General features: G+C 53.3%; 8 non-coding genes across 8 annotated transcripts; 4 read left to right on the top strand and 4 right to left on the bottom strand.

The window, feature by feature from the left end:
• Window positions 1-1,577: 1,577 nt before the first annotated feature.
• On the top strand, window positions 1,578-1,696 carry LOC148678945 (5S ribosomal RNA). Its single transcript, XR_015940726.1, has one exon. It is a non-coding gene; the product is annotated as a 5S ribosomal RNA (ribosomal RNA).
• Window positions 1,697-3,086: 1,390 nt separating this feature from the next.
• LOC148678944 (U1 spliceosomal RNA) lies at window positions 3,087-3,250 on the bottom strand. Its single transcript, XR_015940174.1, has one exon. It is a non-coding gene; the product is annotated as a U1 spliceosomal RNA (small nuclear RNA).
• A 1,833-nt stretch (window positions 3,251-5,083) lies between these two features.
• Window positions 5,084-5,202, top strand: LOC148678943 (5S ribosomal RNA). Its single transcript, XR_015940723.1, has one exon. It is a non-coding gene; the product is annotated as a 5S ribosomal RNA (ribosomal RNA).
• A 1,390-nt stretch (window positions 5,203-6,592) lies between these two features.
• LOC148678942 (U1 spliceosomal RNA) lies at window positions 6,593-6,756 on the bottom strand. The gene has a single exon (XR_015940170.1). It is a non-coding gene; the product is annotated as a U1 spliceosomal RNA (small nuclear RNA).
• A 1,838-nt stretch (window positions 6,757-8,594) lies between these two features.
• Window positions 8,595-8,713, top strand: LOC148678941 (5S ribosomal RNA). Its single transcript, XR_015940719.1, has one exon. It is a non-coding gene; the product is annotated as a 5S ribosomal RNA (ribosomal RNA).
• A 1,388-nt stretch (window positions 8,714-10,101) lies between these two features.
• Window positions 10,102-10,273, bottom strand: LOC148678940 (U1 spliceosomal RNA). The gene has a single exon (XR_015940235.1). It is a non-coding gene; the product is annotated as a U1 spliceosomal RNA (small nuclear RNA).
• A 6,963-nt stretch (window positions 10,274-17,236) lies between these two features.
• Window positions 17,237-17,355, top strand: LOC148678939 (5S ribosomal RNA). The gene has a single exon (XR_015940718.1). It is a non-coding gene; the product is annotated as a 5S ribosomal RNA (ribosomal RNA).
• Window positions 17,356-18,743: 1,388 nt separating this feature from the next.
• On the bottom strand, window positions 18,744-18,907 carry LOC148678938 (U1 spliceosomal RNA). The gene has a single exon (XR_015940209.1). It is a non-coding gene; the product is annotated as a U1 spliceosomal RNA (small nuclear RNA).
• Between the last annotated feature and the right edge of the window lie 455 nt (window positions 18,908-19,362).

Raw genomic sequence — 19,362 nt, 5'->3', positions numbered from 1 at the left:
GATCGCCACGCAAGCTCGCGACGTGCGCCTGCCACACACCGAACAAACCTTTTCAGCAATTTCCAAAAAAAACGAGCCTGCTCGCCTCCGTCTCTTACCTGCTCTCCAGAGCCTGCTGCCTTCTGTGCTTTTCTCTCGGCACCGCTGCAGCGCACACAACTCCTGCAGCGGGAGGGGGGGAGAAAGTTCCCGCGCTCCGCCGCAGGGAAGGCTCGCTCCGAGCGCACACGTCCTTTCGATGCCAGTCCAACAAGTGCTCCGCGTTAGCAGCGTCGGGGCTCCGGCGTGTCGCACCTCACCTCACCTCACCTCACCTCACCTCGCACTGCCCCCTCCTTGAATGTCTGGCGCTGGGCATGCCCCGCTCTCCTCCGCCTTATCTTATCGCGTGTGAGCACCGACAATGGCCACAATGCCGGGGAATGGCACCTGTAAAGTGTTAATTGGGGCACAGGAACAGCCCGTCTCGTCTCGGGGGGGCCGGCTTCAGAGACAATACAGCAAACACAGCGGGGCGGGGGAAGAAGACGACACCACACATGCGGGTACAATCAGCTCCGGCGGGAACGAGTCATTTGTCGGTCTTTTCAAGAGCCGAGAGCCGAGCAATCCTTCACTTGTATCGTTTCTCCCCGGTGACTAGGTCTCGCCCTGCGACTCTCGACTGGGCTCACCCCCGGCAGCCCAGCAGGTGTGAGCCTGGCCGGCACCCGGACGGGAGCTTCCCCCCCGGGAAAGCTCAGGCTGCTGCTGCTCCTGCAAGAGGTGTGACTGGGACCAGTAGGGAGCGCTCACCCTGCGGGCTGTGTGGCCCTCTTATGCCCCAGCCTCCTGATGGCGACACTCTGCTGCACAAACAGGCGCCGTCCTTCGGGGGGAGGCGTCAAACCGAGGTGTCCTGACCCTCCTTGGCCGTTCCAAATCCCAGGGCGTCTCTCTCGAGAAGGAGTCACGGCGGTGTGTCACCCATCAGTCGGGGTCTCCTCCTAATCCCCGTCTCACCTGTAACGATCAATGACGAGGCCCCCCTGTCCCGCGAAATTGTACTCGTCTCCTGGCCGCTGGCTGGGGCCGTGAGATTTAGTACTCGCGCAAGAGACCGGGGGCAGAGCGCGAACGCGGTCCCCCGCCCCCCCACAAAGTGCGCGCTCCGGGTTCCCTCGCGGGGCCCTGCAACACAGCGGAAGGGCAGCGAGAAGGAGCCTCTTGCTCTGACGCCGCAAGGCCACAAGAGGGCGGAGGCGCCGAGCGCTTTATGTGCTGAAATAAACACGCGACAGCCCCGAAATGTTTGCAGTGTGCTGTGCACTGGAGGTTTTTGTCTGGTGAAGACTTGCCTGGTGCTCCTCCGTGCAGTTTATTTGTCCTGCTCCAGTGCGGGGCAAGAGCAGGGCCAGGCAACTGAAGGGAGCACGGGAGCACGGGAGCACAGTCGCCAACATCCAGGCACGCAATGCGATTTGGAAAGCAGCTCCTTTCCAAAGAGTTGCACACGAACGATCCTTGAGTCCCGCTCGGGGGGCCCGGAGCCCCCGCCACACACAGCTTCAAGTAGCGAGTCAGGCGCCGTTGCTTTCGCTTACGGCCACACCACCCTGAACACGCCCGATCTCGTCTGATCTCGGAAGCTAAGCAGGGTCGGGCCTGGTTAGTACTTGGATGGGAGACCGCCTGGGAATACCAGGTGCTGTAAGCTTTTGCTCTCTCGGCCAGCAGGGGTCGCCGTTGGTGCCGTAGGCTTTGGGAGGAAAAACCCTCGACTATGGACATTTATTTCCCGGGGTGCTCACGAAAAGACCAAACATTTCAATCTGCCCACTTTTGTTTCATCCAGCAACACTGACTGGCAAACGGTATCGCGACGGTCGTCCATTTTTAAGGCATGCCAGTTCAGAAAGAGAAGCTCCCTCACATCCCTTCAGATGCACAAGAAACATGGATCAATCTGCTCATCGCTAAAGTGGCTCTTTGAATGGCATGCGTGTGATTCATATGAAAAAAAAACGGCTGTAAAACGAATATCGAAGCTGCCTCTAAATCTGCAATTGAAGGTCAGTCAATAAACAACTCGTTTTGCGTACAAATATACATACATTCATTTATAACCGATTTCGTTCATTGAGCACGGATACAACAGAGGTACAGCCATTCACTATTTGACATTCCTGCACTGATACAGAACCCAACAATCAGAAAACTGGTGAACTGTCTTTAGCATTAGCATACAGTACCGAGGCCCCCATGACCAAATCAAGGCTAACCTCGATCAGCATCCTAAACCATGCAAACTACAGCAAAAAGACTCGCTTTGAAAAGGGAATTCATGTCCAGGAGGAGTAGTGTAATTAGCTTGAAATGCTTCCATGGACCTATAACTAAGAAAAAAAGAGAAATAGTGGCATCCACTCCTTTCGAATTGTGGTCCTGCTTCGGGGTACATTGTTCTACTCCTACTTCATGCACTTCAAGTTGACCATCACACCTTGATCTTTTGGTTGGATTAGCAATGTGTTGCATGCTGGTAAGAACTCGGTTTCAATGCTGGGGTAAAATGACTCATGAAGAGCTTTTGGTGTTGGATTTTGTTCTTAAGATATACAGTATTTATCTCTCTCTATATATATATTATATTATGAGTGCAGGACGTAAGGTAGTCAGGTTACATTGCACTACAAACTGGTACACACACACACACACGGGCAACAGACTGAACTACAAAGTCAAACTGATGGAGTGTGAGAAAAACAATAAAGGATTACTGTCCCAGGACAGAGAGCGGGAGAAAGCAAAAGTCAGCCAGACCACCAGGGTCAGACAAGCTGAAAGATCACAATTGAAGTACCTTGTGACGAGGTGAACATTTAACGTGTATAAGCACAAGATTGTTTTTTGTGGTTATACAAATAGCGTTATGGCTGTAGCGGGTTGAAAAGGAGACAACGTTATCAGGCGGTGCTCGCGAAAAAGCCCAGGGCGTTTCTGTAGTAACCCCCACCGCTGAAGCCGCTTCATCGGCACCCAGCACAGCTCCCCAGCAGACGGCAAAGCCGCCCGCACTGCCGCATCTGTTCTTGGACCAAGCACATCAGGGGAGAGCGCGAACGCAGTCCCCCACTACCAGAAATTATGCAGTCGAGATTCCCACATTTGGGGAATTCGCAGGGGTCAGCACAGCCGGAGTGCAATGGCCGAGCCTCGCCCTGGGTGAACCTCCTTCTTGATCAAGGTATCTCCCCTGCCAGGTAAGTATGAGTTGTACAGGCCCCTGCAAGCGGGCCGCACTCACAGCACAGTACTCGCAGCCTAGGCCAGCTCCTCGCCCCGCACGCCACCGCCTCCTGCTGGGCCCACTCTTTCGCACACTCACACGCCACACTAACACTCAAAAGCGAGGGCAAAGCGAGAAAACGAGCGCGTCGTTTCCTACACATCTGCAGTCGCCATTTCGCATCCGCAGCATGTCCCGGGATGCAATTCGGCCTCATTTACATATCACCAGGCCGGCAGATCGCCACGCAAGCTCGCGACGTGCGCCTGCCACACACCGAACAAACCTTTTCAGCAATTTCCAAAAAAAACGAGCCTGCTCGCCTCCGTCTCTTACCTGCTCTCCAGAGCCTGCTGCCTTCTGTGCTTTTCTCTCGGCACCGCTGCAGCGCACACAACTCCTGCAGCGGGAGGGGGGGAGAAAGTTCCCGCGCTCCGCCGCAGGGAAGGCTCGCTCCGAGCGCACACGTCCTTTCGATGCCAGTCCAACAAGTGCTCCGCGTTAGCAGCGTCGGGGCTCCGGCGTGTCGCACCTCACCTCACCTCACCTCACCTCACCTCGCACTGCCCCCTCCTTGAATGTCTGGCGCTGGGCATGCCCCGCTCTCCTCCGCCTTATCTTATCGCGTGTGAGCACCGACAATGGCCACAATGCCGGGGAATGGCACCTGTAAAGTGTTAATTGGGGCACAGGAACAGCCCGTCTCGTCTCGGGGGGGCCGGCTTCAGAGACAATACAGCAAACACAGCGGGGCGGGGGAAGAAGACGACACCACACATGCGGGTACAATCAGCTCCGGCGGGAACGAGTCATTTGTCGGTCTTTTCAAGAGCCGAGAGCCGAGCAATCCTTCACTTGTATCGTTTCTCCCCGGTGACTAGGTCTCGCCCTGCGACTCTCGACTGGGCTCACCCCCGGCAGCCCAGCAGGTGTGAGCCTGGCCGGCACCCGGACGGGAGCTTCCCCCCCGGGAAAGCTCAGGCTGCTGCTGCTCCTGCAAGAGGTGTGACTGGGACCAGTAGGGAGCGCTCACCCTGCGGGCTGTGTGGCCCTCTTATGCCCCAGCCTCCTGATGGCGACACTCTGCTGCACAAACAGGCGCCGTCCTTCGGGGGGAGGCGTCAAACCGAGGTGTCCTGACCCTCCTTGGCCGTTCCAAATCCCAGGGCGTCTCTCTCGAGAAGGAGTCACGGCGGTGTGTCACCCATCAGTCGGGGTCTCCTCCTAATCCCCGTCTCACCTGTAACGATCAATGACGAGGCCCCCCTGTCCCGCGAAATTGTACTCGTCTCCTGGCCGCTGGCTGGGGCCGTGAGATTTAGTACTCGCGCAAGAGACCGGGGGCAGAGCGCGAACGCGGTCCCCCGCCCCCCCACAAAGTGCGCGCTCCGGGTTCCCTCGCGGGGCCCTGCAACACAGCGGAAGGGCAGCGAGAAGGAGCCTCTTGCTCTGACGCCGCAAGGCCACAAGAGGGCGGAGGCGCCGAGCGCTTTATGTGCTGAAATAAACACGCGACAGCCCCGAAATGTTTGCAGTGTGCTGTGCACTGGAGGTTTTTGTCTGGTGAAGACTTGCCTGGTGCTCCTCCGTGCAGTTTATTTGTCCTGCTCCAGTGCGGGGCAAGAGCAGGGCCAGGCAACTGAAGGGAGCACGGGAGCACGGGAGCACAGTCGCCAACATCCAGGCACGCAATGCGATTTGGAAAGCAGCTCCTTTCCAAAGAGTTGCACACGAACGATCCTTGAGTCCCGCTCGGGGGGCCCGGAGCCCCCGCCACACACAGCTTCAAGTAGCGAGTCAGGCGCCGTTGCTTTCGCTTACGGCCACACCACCCTGAACACGCCCGATCTCGTCTGATCTCGGAAGCTAAGCAGGGTCGGGCCTGGTTAGTACTTGGATGGGAGACCGCCTGGGAATACCAGGTGCTGTAAGCTTTTGCTCTCTCGGCCAGCAGGGGTCGCCGTTGGTGCCGTAGGCTTTGGGAGGAAAAACCCTCGACTATGGACATTTATTTCCCGGGGTGCTCACGAAAAGACCAAACATTTCAATCTGCCCACTTTTGTTTCATCCAGCAACACTGACTGGCAAACGGTATCGCGACGGTCGTCCATTTTTAAGGCATGCCAGTTCAGAAAGAGAAGCTCCCTCACATCCCTTCAGATGCACAAGAAACATGGATCAATCTGCTCATCGCTAAAGTGGCTCTTTGAATGGCATGCGTGTGATTCATATGAAAAAAAAACGGCTGTAAAACGAATATCGAAGCTGCCTCTAAATCTGCAATTGAAGGTCAGTCAATAAACAACTCGTTTTGCGTACAAATATACATACATTCATTTATAACCGATTTCGTTCATTGAGCACGGATACAACAGAGGTACAGCCATTCACTATTTGACATTCCTGCACTGATACAGAACCCAACAATCAGAAAACTGGTGAACTGTCTTTAGCATTAGCATACAGTACCGAGGCCCCCATGACCAAATCAAGGCTAACCTCGATCAGCATCCTAAACCATGCAAACTACAGCAAAAAGACTCGCTTTGAAAAGGGAATTCATGTCCAGGAGGAGTAGTGTAATTAGCTTGAAATGCTTCCATGGACCTATAACTAAGAAAAAAAGAGAAATAGTGGCATCCACTCCTTTCGAATTGTGGTCCTGCTTCGGGGTACATTGTTCTACTCCTACTTCATGCACTTCAAGTTGACCATCACACCTTGATCTTTTGGTTGGATTAGCAATGTGTTGCATGCTGGTAAGAACTCGGTTTCAATGCTGGGGTAAAATGACTCATGAAGAGCTTTTGGTGTTGGATTTTGTTCTTAAGATATACAGTATTTATCTCTCTCTATATATATATTATATTATGAGTGCAGGACGTAAGGTAGTCAGGTTACATTGCACTACAAACTGGTACACACACACACACACGGGCAACAGACTGAACTACAAAGTCAAACTGATGGAGTGTGAGAAAAACAATAAAGGATTACTGTCCCAGGACAGAGAGCGGGAGAAAGCAAAAGTCAGCCAGACCACCAGGGTCAGACAAGCTGAAAGATCACAATTGAAGTACCTTGTGACGAGGTGAACATTTAACGTGTATAAGCACAAGATTGTTTTTTGTGGTTATACAAATAGCGTTATGGCTGTAGCGGGTTGAAAAGGAGACAACGTTATCAGGCGGTGCTCGCGAAAAAGCCCAGGGCGTTTCTGTAGTAACCCCCACCGCTGAAGCCGCTTCATCGGCACCCAGCACAGCTCCCCAGCAGACGGCAAAGCCGCCCGCACTGCCGCATCTGTTCTTGGACCAAGCACATCAGGGGAGAGCGCGAACGCAGTCCCCCACTACCAGAAATTATGCAGTCGAGATTCCCACATTTGGGGAATTCGCAGGGGTCAGCACAGCCGGAGTGCAATGGCCGAGCCTCGCCCTGGGTGAACCTCCTTCTTGATCAAGGTATCTCCCCTGCCAGGTAAGTATGAGTTGTACAAGCCCCTGCAAGCGGGCCGCACTCACAGCACAGTACTCGCAGCCTAGGCCAGCTCCTCGCCCCGCACGCCACCGCCTCCTGCTGGGCCCACTCTTTCGCACACTCACACGCCACACTAACACTCAAAAGCGAGGGCAAAGCGAGAAAACGAGCGCGTCGTTTCCTACACATCTGCAGTCGCCATTTCGCATCCGCAGCATGTCCCGGGATGCAATTCGGCCTCATTTACATATCACCAGGCCGGCAGATCGCCACGCAAGCTCGCGACGTGCGCCTGCCACACACCGAACAAACCTTTTCAGCAATTTCCAAAAAAAACGAGCCTGCTCGCCTCCGTCTCTTACCTGCTCTCCAGAGCCTGCTGCCTTCTGTGCTTTTCTCTCGGCACCGCTGCAGCGCACACAACTCCTGCAGCGGGAGGGGGGGAGAAAGTTCCCGCGCTCCGCCGCAGGGAAGGCTCGCTCCGAGCGCACACGTCCTTTCGATGCCAGTCCAACAAGTGCTCCGCGTTAGCAGCGTCGGGGCTCCGGCGTGTCGCACCTCACCTCACCTCACCTCACCTCACCTCACCTCGCACTGCCCCCTCCTTGAATGTCTGGCGCTGGGCATGCCCCGCTCTCCTCCGCCTTATCTTATCGCGTGTGAGCACCGACAATGGCCACAATGCCGGGGAATGGCACCTGTAAAGTGTTAATTGGGGCACAGGAACAGCCCGTCTCGTCTCGGGGGGGCCGGCTTCAGAGACAATACAGCAAACACAGCGGGGCGGGGGAAGAAGACGACACCACACATGCGGGTACAATCAGCTCCGGCGGGAACGAGTCATTTGTCGGTCTTTTCAAGAGCCGAGAGCCGAGCAATCCTTCACTTGTATCGTTTCTCCCCGGTGACTAGGTCTCGCCCTGCGACTCTCGACTGGGCTCACCCCCGGCAGCCCAGCAGGTGTGAGCCTGGCCGGCACCCGGACGGGAGCTTCCCCCCCGGGAAAGCTCAGGCTGCTGCTGCTCCTGCAAGAGGTGTGACTGGGACCAGTAGGGAGCGCTCACCCTGCGGGCTGTGTGGCCCTCTTATGCCCCAGCCTCCTGATGGCGACACTCTGCTGCACAAACAGGCGCCGTCCTTCGGGGGGAGGCGTCAAACCGAGGTGTCCTGACCCTCCTTGGCCGTTCCAAATCCCAGGGCGTCTCTCTCGAGAAGGAGTCACGGCGGTGTGTCACCCATCAGTCGGGGTCTCCTCCTAATCCCCGTCTCACCTGTAACGATCAATGACGAGGCCCCCCTGTCCCGCGAAATTGTACTCGTCTCCTGGCCGCTGGCTGGGGCCGTGAGATTTAGTACTCGCGCAAGAGACCGGGGGCAGAGCGCGAACGCGGTCCCCCGCCCCCCCACAAAGTGCGCGCTCCGGGTTCCCTCGCGGGGCCCTGCAACACAGCGGAAGGGCAGCGAGAAGGAGCCTCTTGCTCTGACGCCGCAAGGCCACAAGAGGGCGGAGGCGCCGAGCGCTTTATGTGCTGAAATAAACACGCGACAGCCCCGAAATGTTTGCAGTGTGCTGTGCACTGGAGGTTTTTGTCTGGTGAAGACTTGCCTGGTGCTCCTCCGTGCAGTTTATTTGTCCTGCTCCAGTGCGGGGCAAGAGCAGGGCCAGGCAACTGAAGGGAGCACGGGAGCACGGGAGCACAGTCGCCAACATCCAGGCACGCAATGCGATTTGGAAAGCAGCTCCTTTCCAAAGAGTTGCACACGAACGATCCTTGAGTCCCGCTCGGGGGGCCCGGAGCCCCCGCCACACACAGCTTCAAGTAGCGAGTCAGGCGCCGTTGCTTTCGCTTACGGCCACACCACCCTGAACACGCCCGATCTCGTCTGATCTCGGAAGCTAAGCAGGGTCGGGCCTGGTTAGTACTTGGATGGGAGACCGCCTGGGAATACCAGGTGCTGTAAGCTTTTGCTCTCTCGGCCAGCAGGGGTCGCCGTTGGTGCCGTAGGCTTTGGGAGGAAAAACCCTCGACTATGGACATTTATTTCCCGGGGTGCTCACGAAAAGACCAAACATTTCAATCTGCCCACTTTTGTTTCATCCAGCAACACTGACTGGCAAACGGTATCGCGACGGTCGTCCATTTTTAAGGCATGCCAGTTCAGAAAGAGAAGCTCCCTCACATCCCTTCAGATGCACAAGAAACATGGATCAATCTGCTCATCGCTAAAGTGGCTCTTTGAATGGCATGCGTGTGATTCATATGAAAAAAAAACGGCTGTAAAACGAATATCGAAGCTGCCTCTAAATCTGCAATTGAAGGTCAGTCAATAAACAACTCGTTTTGCGTACAAATATACATACATTCATTTATAACCGATTTCGTTCATTGAGCACGGATACAACAGAGGTACAGCCATTCACTATTTGACATTCCTGCACTGATACAGAACCCAACAATCAGAAAACTGGTGAACTGTCTTTAGCATTAGCATACAGTACCGAGGCCCCCATGACCAAATCAAGGCTAACCTCGATCAGCATCCTAAACCATGCAAACTACAGCAAAAAGACTCGCTTTGAAAAGGGAATTCATGTCCAGGAGGAGTAGTGTAATTAGCTTGAAATGCTTCCATGGACCTATAACTAAGAAAAAAAGAGAAATAGTGGCATCCACTCCTTTCGAATTGTGGTCCTGCTTCGGGGTACATTGTTCTACTCCTACTTCATGCACTTCAAGTTGACCATCACACCTTGATCTTTTGGTTGGATTAGCAATGTGTTGCATGCTGGTAAGAACTCGGTTTCAATGCTGGGGTAAAATGACTCATGAAGAGCTTTTGGTGTTGGATTTTGTTCTTAAGATATACAGTATTTATCTCTCTCTCTATATATATTATATTATGAGTGCAGGACGTAAGGTAGTCAGGTTACATTGCACTACAAACTGGTACACACACACACACGGGCAACAGACTGAACTACAAAGTCAAACTGATGGAGTGTGAGAAAAACAATAAAGGATTACTGTCCCAGGACAGAGAGCGGGAGAAAGCAAAAGTCAGCCAGACCACCAGGGTCAGACAAGCTGAAAGATCACAATTGAAGTACCTTGTCACGAGGTGAACATTTAACGTGTATAAGCACAAGATTGTTTTTTGTGGTTATACAAATAGCGTTATGGCTGTAGCGGGTTGAAAAGGAGACAACGTTATCAGGCGGTGCTCGCGAAAAAGCCCAGGGCGTTTCTGTAGTAACCCCCACCGCTGAAGCCGCTTCATCGGCACCCAGCACAGCTCCCCAGCAGACGGCAAAGCCGCCCGCACTGCCGCATCTGTTCTTGGACCAAGCACATCAGGGGAGAGCGCGAACGCAGTCCCCCACTACCAGAAATTATGCAGTCGAGATTCCCACATTTGGGGAATTCGCAGGGGTCAGCACAGCCGGAGTGCAATGGCCGAGCCTCGCCCTGGGTGAACCGATTTTTCGATTTTTAAGAACTTTATTTCCTTTTCACAAAAAAATACAGGAAATCACAAATCAGAAAGCTTTACATTAATATACATACTTAAAACAGTATATATGATCACATCTCATTACATTTTGACACGGTAACAGTTACATAGCAACAATTTTCTTTTTTTCTGGTGCAAATCACATTCTTTATTTAAACATGATAATGTTTTTCACAGTTTCTTGAGATACTGTCCAATGCTCTCTATTTCCCACAGATTTTCTGCTTCCTCCCTCCCTTCTCTCCACAGATCTCTGAGGTAATAGTTCTCTCGGGTGATGAACAGGGCCAGGCTACCTGCTGCCTTGACTGGGACCTCGATGCCTTTGAACAGCCCCATGTTCCTCACTCTCCACAGGGCGTCTTTCCCACTGTTCACCACGGCCCAGATCCTGTCAAACACGTCAGGGGGAAGTTTGACAGGAGAGATGCCGTATATGATGAAAGCAGTGGTCAGGGTAAATTGGGGCGAGAGAGCCTGCAACCAATCTTCAAACTGTGCCCAGAAGGCCTTAGCAAAAAAGCAGGACCACAGGAGATGGGTCACAGTCTCCTCCTCGCCGCAGCCCACCCTAACGCAGCGAGGGCTGGGGGTGAGGCCCCTACGGTACAAGAAAGTTCGTACCGGTAAGCACTGGTGGACGACACTCCAGGCTAAATCTCTGTGAATGTTGCACAGAAATTTAGAGGATGTGTGTTTCCACACCTTCCTTGTTTGGGCTGATGTTAAAATGCCCACAGGGGTCTGCCTATTGTTCTGGGGTGCTACTAAATCTTCCAGTTTTTGGACGCTGACATCTCGGAGGGGAATATGGCCAATTGGGTGAGATCTTAGAAAACTTTTAACTGTCCCATAAATTGCAGGGCATGTGTCAGAGAGTGGGACGTCCAGCTTGGGTCTGACACCCCACACTCTGAACACCTCCCTACCTACCCAGAGCCTGGAAAAATAAGTCCAGGTACGCGCTGCAGGTGCTGTTGCAAAGCCTCTCAGCACAGAGGCCAGGAAAATGCACAGCAGCTTCGTAGCAATATCTGGGACAGACTTCCCCCCTGAGGGTAGCGGCCTGTACATTATTTCCCTTCTGAGTCTTTCCTGCTTCCCACCCCATAGAAATTGAAACATCAATCTCCTCAGCACCGCCGCAACACGGTGTGGGATTGGGAAGGTAGAAGCCAGAAAATTCAAGACAGGCAAGAGCTCGGCTTTGATGACCAGCACCTTCCCTGTCATGGTGAGGTCTCGGTCCTTCCATTGCATCAGTTTTTTGTTTAAGATTGGCAATTTGTTCTGCCAATTTACTGTTCCCATCTCTTCTCCAAAATACACCCCCAGGACCTTAATTCTCTTCTCTTGCAGCCTGAGATCATGTCCTTCTTTTGGCTCCCTCCAGTTCTGATAAAAAATCTCACTCTTAGATGTGTTAATTTTTGCGGAGGAAGCCAAAGAGAACCGATCACAGCACTGCAGAGCTCTGCTAATTGAGGCATTGTCAGAGAGGAGCAGGGTGACGTCATCCATGTATAGAGATGTCTTTACCTCTCCTCCCCCACTTCCAGGCACTGGTATCCCATTAATGGCCTGATCCTGGCGCAAGGCACAGGCTAAGGGCTCCATAGCCAAAACGAATAACAAGGGGGATAATGGGCAGCCCTGCCTCACCCCTGAACAGACTTCAAAGGTGCGTGATCTATTGCCATTAACCATGACTCTGCTGTTGCTACCTGTGTACAGCAGGTTAATCCACTTTCTCATGATGGGGCCAAACTTCATGTGCTCAAGTACCGATGTTAAGTACTGCCGGTTTAGGCGGTCAAAGGCCTTTTCTAGGTCTACACCTAAAATGCACAGAGGGAGGGAGCGATCCTCAGAGTACAGACAGACATCCCTCAACAAGGCCAGGTTGTCGCTCATCAGGCGTCCTGCTATCCCACAAGTCTGTTCTTTCCCTACCAGTGAGGCCACTACATTTTGTAGGCGCAGGAAAAGGGCTTTGGACAGGATCTTAGTGTCCACGCCTAACAGGCTGAGGGGTCTCCAGTTCTTTATGTCATTTTTTGCTCCTTTCTTAAACAAGAGAGAGATAGTGCCTTCTCTTAAGGAGTCAGGCAGCAATTCTGTCTTGTAGCTTTCCTCGAATAGGAGCAGTAGCGGATCCTGAAGCAGATCCCAAAAGGTGCAATAAAATTCTTTAGGGAGCCCGTCAGCACCCGGAGTTTTCCCCTTCTGTAAGCTCTCCATAGCCTGTCTCAGCTCTTCTACTGTCAAATCCCTCTCAAGTACTTCCCTATCTTCTTCACTCAAAATGTTTTCTAGCTTTGAGGTAAAAAAATGAATATCTTCATCCTTTACCTCTGTAGAGCTGTACAGTCTTGAGTAGAAGGCCTCGGTGCAGGAGAGGATAGCACTCGGCTCTGTTCTCTCTCGTCCCTCCTCATCAACTACACTTTCCATGACAGTCTTGGAGCCTACCACTTTCCTGAAAAAGAAGCGAGTACACTTCTCATTTTCTTCCAAGAACTGCACTCTGCTTCTTAACAGCACTCCTCGACTACTTTCTTCGGCTATGCTCCGGATGTCCTTTTTTAAAAGGGCGATATCCTCGAGCACATCGAAGCCACTGTGCAGCATCGTGTAGAGACGCTGCAGCTGCCTCTGTTTCCTGGCTAGCACTCCTCTCCGTCTGGCAGCAGCCTTCCTTCCCTCAGCCATGAAAAAGGCCTTTGTCCTCACCTTCACCTCCTCCCACCACTCTCCTACTGACCCGTACAGACACTGCAAGGACAGCCACTGTGATAGTTTCTCCTTGTAGCGGGATACTACCCCCTCGTTCTCTAGCAGCTTTGTGTTGAGTTTCCAGAGGCCTGGGCCAAAGACAGTCCCGCCCTGGAGTTCCACTCTACACCCTAAAGCCTGATGATCTGAGAAGACAGGCTGAAGAGTGACCCCAACAACTTTCACTCTCTCTGAGACAAAGCAATAGTCAATTCTGGAGCTGCTATTCCTCCCTGACCATGTATATCCTGCTGTTGTGGGATATACACATCTATATGTGTCTGAGAGTTTAAAGTCTTGAACTAAGTTTTGCAGGGCCAGTGAGCTGGAATCCAATTTTATCGGCGAGCTAGACTGCCTGTCTGTGTGCTCTAAGATACAATTAAAATCCCCTCCCACTATCACGTCTGTGCTGCATAACAATAGGGGGGAGAGTGCCTTGAGTAGCTCCACCCTTCCTCCTACGTCAGTAGGGCAATACACATTGATTAGCCGCAGGTTAACGGTCCCCCATTCCACATCCACACACAGCAACCTGCCATCTATGACCCGCTGAATACTTTTCAATTTGAATGCCCATCCTTTGAAAAGAATGGCCACGCCAGAGGCTCTGTTGTTATTGTCCCCTGACCAAACAGAAGGCCCTTTATCCCACCTATCTTCAAAACTTTTATACCTCTCTTGATAGGCTAAAGCACACTCCTGCAACATCAACACATCTCCCTCTCTCTGCTGGAGGTAATCAAAGACAGACTGGCATTTAACTCTGTCATTGATACCTCTTGTGTTAAGAGAAATTATGTTAAGAGCCATATTACATAAGAAAGTGGAACCAGTCTTTACAAAACACATTTCTCTTCGGTCTCACCTGTTACCTTTTTCTTTTTCTTTTTCTTCTTACCAATTTCCTGCCAGCCATCCTCTGAATGAGCCTTCATCAGGGTGGCAGCAGTAAAAGCGTTCACAGAGTCCATTTCAAGGAAGGGGGTAGAGGGAGGGGTGGAGAGGTTCCAGCTGTCCCCATCGCCATGCTCTCCTTCCTCCTCGCTCGGGGAGAAAACAGAGTCATTTTTTCTTTTCCTCAAGTCCAGCTCCTGGGAGCACTGAGGGGAAAGGGGTGCAGCCGATGCACCAGTCTCCTCTTCCCCCTCACCCACCAGCTGCTGCAGATCCTCCGTGATGGACTGGATGGAGGAGAGGAGGGCATCTGTAGCACTTGCAGAGTCTGAGAAAAGCAGCTCCGCTGAATCCTGGGTATCCTCGCTGGACCCGCTCCACCGGGGGGCCCCACACTGGCCCTCGTTCTGAGGAGCAGGAGTGGGGGAGGGGTCCTCGCTGTTCTCGGGGGTTTTCAAACCCTCGTGCTTGTCTGGTGCAGTCTGCGGTTGTGGGGGCGTAGTGGATTTCTCTTCCACCAGCCCCGGAGCCACAGCAGGACTGATCCTGGCTGGAGGCTGAGAGTCTTTGTCCAACAAGGGTTCTTTGTTTGACTTGTTGTTTGCTTTGGATTTTCGGGCCGGTTTGGCTGAAACAAGCACTGCCTCATCCTTTCTCATTTTGAGTTTATTGGCGTAGGCGTGAGGGCAGTTCTTAAAAACGTGTCCTTCCGAGCCACATAAATTGCACTTTGGCAGCATTGAACAGTCAGAGGCTAAATGTCCCTGTTTGCCACAGGTCTTGCAGCATTTCACAGTGCAGGACGATGCCAGGTGTCCCACAGCACCACAGCGCCGACACACCTTTGGTTGTCCCACATAAAACACATAGCCATTGCAGGCGCCCAGCCGGATTGTAGAGGGCAGGTGCCTTAAGCCTCCATTTACGCTGTCCGGTAGCAAGCGAACCTCGAATTTCCTTGCTCCTGTTTTTATACCGTCAACATCTCTAACCTCAGTTCCATGGTGGACGGTGCAGTACTGGTTAAGCCAGGTGTGAATGTCCTCCGTCTTTGCCAGTTCCGAGAACATAACAACATGCACCGTTTTCCTCTCTCTCTGTGTCAGAGGCTGCAAGTTGATCTTCTCAAGTGCAGGAACTTTGCCTCTTTTTGCCTCAAACACATCCACGCATTGTTCAAACAGAGGATAGGTAGCAAATACAACCTCAAATGCTTTCTGACCTGGGAGAGCGAAGATGAAATCCAAGTGCCGAGGTTCAAAGCCAAGTTCCTTCTGTAACACTTTTCTGCTGAACTGCATACGATCCATGAAGAGGTCATCCAAGAGCTCAAAACGTACAGCATTCTTACGGGATCCAAAGGTTGCCATTTCAAAAACCGCAAATCGAACACTGCTTCCAACAAAAGAAAAACAATCCAACTACTCCACCTACAGGCTGATCAAGGTATCTCCCCTGCCAGGTAAGTATGAGTTGTACAGGCCCCTGCAAGCGGGCCGCACTCACAGCACAGTACTCGCAGCCTAGGCCAGCTCCTCGCCCCGCACGCCACCGCCTCCTGCTGGGCCCACTCTTTCGCACACTCACACGCCACACTAACACTCAAAAGCGAGGGCAAAGCGAGAAAACGAGCGCGTCGTTTCCTACACATCTGCAGTCGCCATTTCGCATCCGCAGCATGTCCCGGGATGCAATTCGGCCTCATTTACATATCACCAGGCCGGCAGATCGCCACGCAAGCTCGCGACGTGCGCCTGCCACACACCGAACAAACCTTTTCAGCAATTTCCAAAAAAAACGAGCCTGCTCGCCTCCGTCTCATACCTGCTCTCCAGAGCCTGCTGCCTTCTGTGCTTTTCTCTCGGCACCGCTGCAGCGCACACAACTCCTGCAGCGGGAGGGGGGGAGAAAGTTCCCGCGCTCCGCCGCAGGGAAGGCTCGCTCCGAGCGCACACGTCCTTTCGATGCCAGTCCAACAAGTGCTCCGCGTTAGCAGCGTCGGGGCTCCGGCGTGTCGCACCTCACCTCACCTCACCTCACCTCACCTCGCACTGCCCCCTCCTTGAATGTCTGGCGCTGGGCATGCCCCGCTCTCCTCCGCCTTATCTTATCGCGTGTGAGCACCGACAATGGCCACAATGCCGGGGAATGGCACCTGTAAAGTGTTAATTGGGGCACAGGAACAGCCCGTCTCGTCTCGGGGGGGCCGGCTTCAGAGACAATACAGCAAACACAGCGGGGCGGGGGAAGAAGACGACACCACACATGCGGGTACAATCAGCTCCGGCGGGAACGAGTCATTTGTCGGTCTTTTCAAGAGCCGAGAGCCGAGCAATCCTTCACTTGTATCGTTTCTCCCCGGTGACTAGGTCTCGCCCTGCGACTCTCGACTGGGCTCACCCCCGGCAGCCCAGCAGGTGTGAGCCTGGCCGGCACCCGGACGGGAGCTTCCCCCCCGGGAAAGCTCAGGCTGCTGCTGCTCCTGCAAGAGGTGTGACTGGGACCAGTAGGGAGCGCTCACCCTGCGGGCTGTGTGGCCCTCTTATGCCCCAGCCTCCTGATGGCGACACTCTGCTGCACAAACAGGCGCCGTCCTTCGGGGGGAGGCGTCAAACCGAGGTGTCCTGACCCTCCTTGGCCGTTCCAAATCCCAGGGCGTCTCTCTCGAGAAGGAGTCACGGCGGTGTGTCACCCATCAGTCGGGGTCTCCTCCTAATCCCCGTCTCACCTGTAACGATCAATGACGAGGCCCCCCTGTCCCGCGAAATTGTACTCGTCTCCTGGCCGCTGGCTGGGGCCGTGAGATTTAGTACTCGCGCAAGAGACCGGGGGCAGAGCGCGAACGCGGTCCCCCGCCCCCCCACAAAGTGCGCGCTCCGGGTTCCCTCGCGGGGCCCTGCAACACAGCGGAAGGGCAGCGAGAAGGAGCCTCTTGCTCTGACGCCGCAAGGCCACAAGAGGGCGGAGGCGCCGAGCGCTTTATGTGCTGAAATAAACACGCGACAGCCCCGAAATGTTTGCAGTGTGCTGTGCACTGGAGGTTTTTGTCTGGTGAAGACTTGCCTGGTGCTCCTCCGTGCAGTTTATTTGTCCTGCTCCAGTGCGGGGCAAGAGCAGGGCCAGGCAACTGAAGGGAGCACGGGAGCACGGGAGCACAGTCGCCAACATCCAGGCACGCAATGCGATTTGGAAAGCAGCTCCTTTCCAAAGAGTTGCACACGAACGATCCTTGAGTCCCGCTCGGGGGGCACGGAGCCCCCGCCACACACAGCTTCAAGTAGCGAGTCAGGCGCCGTTGCTTTCGCTTACGGCCACACCACCCTGAACACGCCCGATCTCGTCTGATCTCGGAAGCTAAGCAGGGTCGGGCCTGGTTAGTACTTGGATGGGAGACCGCCTGGGAATACCAGGTGCTGTAAGCTTTTGCTCTCTCGGCCAGCAGGGGTCGCCGTTGGTGCCGTAGGCTTTGGGAGGAAAAACCCTCGACTATGGACATTTATTTCCCGGGGTGCTCACGAAAAGACCAAACATTTCAATCTGCCCACTTTTGTTTCATCCAGCAACACTGACTGGCAAACGGTATCGCGACGGTCGTCCATTTTTAAGGCATGCCAGTTCAGAAAGAGAAGCTCCCTCACATCCCTTCAGATGCACAAGAAACATGGATCAATCTGCTCATCGCTAAAGTGGCTCTTTGAATGGCATGCGTGTGATTCATATGAAAAAAAAACGGCTGTAAAACGAATATCGAAGCTGCCTCTAAATCTGCAATTGAAGGTCAGTCAATAAACAACTCGTTTTGCGTACAAATATACATACATTCATTTATAACCGATTTCGTTCATTGAGCACGGATACAACAGAGGTACAGCCATTCACTATTTGACATTCCTGCACTGATACAGAACCCAACAATCAGAAAACTGGTGAACTGTCTTTAGCATTAGCATACAGTACCGAGGCCCCCATGACCAAATCAAGGCTAACCTCGATCAGCATCCTAAACCATGCAAACTACAGCAAAAAGACTCGCTTTGAAAAGGGAATTCATGTCCAGGAGGAGTAGTGTAATTAGCTTGAAATGCTTCCATGGACCTATAACTAAGAAAAAAAGAGAAATAGTGGCATCCACTCCTTTCGAATTGTGGTCCTGCTTCGGGGTACATTGTTCTACTCCTACTTCATGCACTTCAAGTTGACCATCACACCTTGATCTTTTGGTTGGATTAGCAATGTGTTGCATGCTGGTAAGAACTCGGTTTCAATGCTGGGGTAAAATGACTCATGAAGAGCTTTTGGTGTTGGATTTTGTTCTTAAGATATACAGTATTTATCTCTCTCTCTATATATATTATATTATGAGTGCAGGACGTAAGGTAGTCAGGTTACATTGCACTACAAACTGGTACACACACACACACGGGCAACAGACTGAACTACAAAGTCAAACTGATGGAGTGTGAGAAAAACAATAAAGGATTACTGTCCCAGGACAGAGAGCGGGAGAAAGCAAAAGTCAGCCAGACCACCAGGGTCAGACAAGCTGAAAGATCACAATTGAAGTACCTTGTGACGAGGTGAACATTTAACGTGTATAAGCACAAGATTGTTTTTTGTGGTTATACAAATAGCGTTATGGCTGTAGCGGGTTGAAAAGGAGACAACGTTATCAGGCGGTGCTCGCGAAAAAGCCCAGGGCGTTTCTGTAGTAACCCCCACCGCTGAAGCCGCTTCATCGGCACCCAGCACAGCTCCCCAGCAGACGGCAAAGCCGCCCGCACTGCCGCATCTGTTCTTGGACCAAGCACATCAGGGGAGATCGCGAACGCAGTCCCCCACTACCAGAAATTATGCAGTCGAGATTCCCACATTTGGGGAATTCGCAGGGGTCAGCACAGCCGGAGTGCAATGGCCGAGCCTCGCCCTGGGTGAACCTCCTTCTTAATCAAGGTATCTCCCCTGCCAGGTAAGTATGAGTTGTACAGGCCCCTGCAAGCGGGCCGCACTCACAGCACAGTACTCGCAGCCTAGGCCAGCTCCTCGCCCCGCACGCCACCGCCTCCTGCTGGGCCCACTCTTTCGCACACTCACACGCCACACTAACACTCAAAAGCGAGGGCAAAGCGAGAAAACGAGCGCGTCGTTTCCTACACATCTGCAGTCGCCATTTCGCATCCGCAGCATGTCCCGGGATGCAATTCGGCCTCATTTACATATCACCAGGCCGGCAGATCGCCACGCAAGCTCGCGACGTGCGCCTGCCACACACCGAACAAACCTTTTCAGCAATTTCCAAAAAAAACGAGCCTGCTCGCCTCCGTCTCTTACCTGCTCTCCAGAGCCTGCTGCCTTCTGTGCTTTTCTCTCGGCACCGCTGCAGCGCACACAACTCCTGCAGCGGGAGGGGGGGAGAAAGTTCCCGCGCTCCG

The sequence above is a fragment of the Lepisosteus platostomus genome, chromosome 1 (assembly GCF_059453375.1).
Source record: "Lepisosteus platostomus isolate fLepPlt1 chromosome 1, fLepPlt1.hap1, whole genome shotgun sequence".
NCBI classification, from domain to species: Eukaryota; Metazoa; Chordata; class Actinopteri; order Semionotiformes; family Lepisosteidae; genus Lepisosteus; species Lepisosteus platostomus.
The sequence above is the reverse complement of the archived record's forward strand: the minus strand, read 5'-3'. Positions and strand labels throughout refer to the sequence as shown.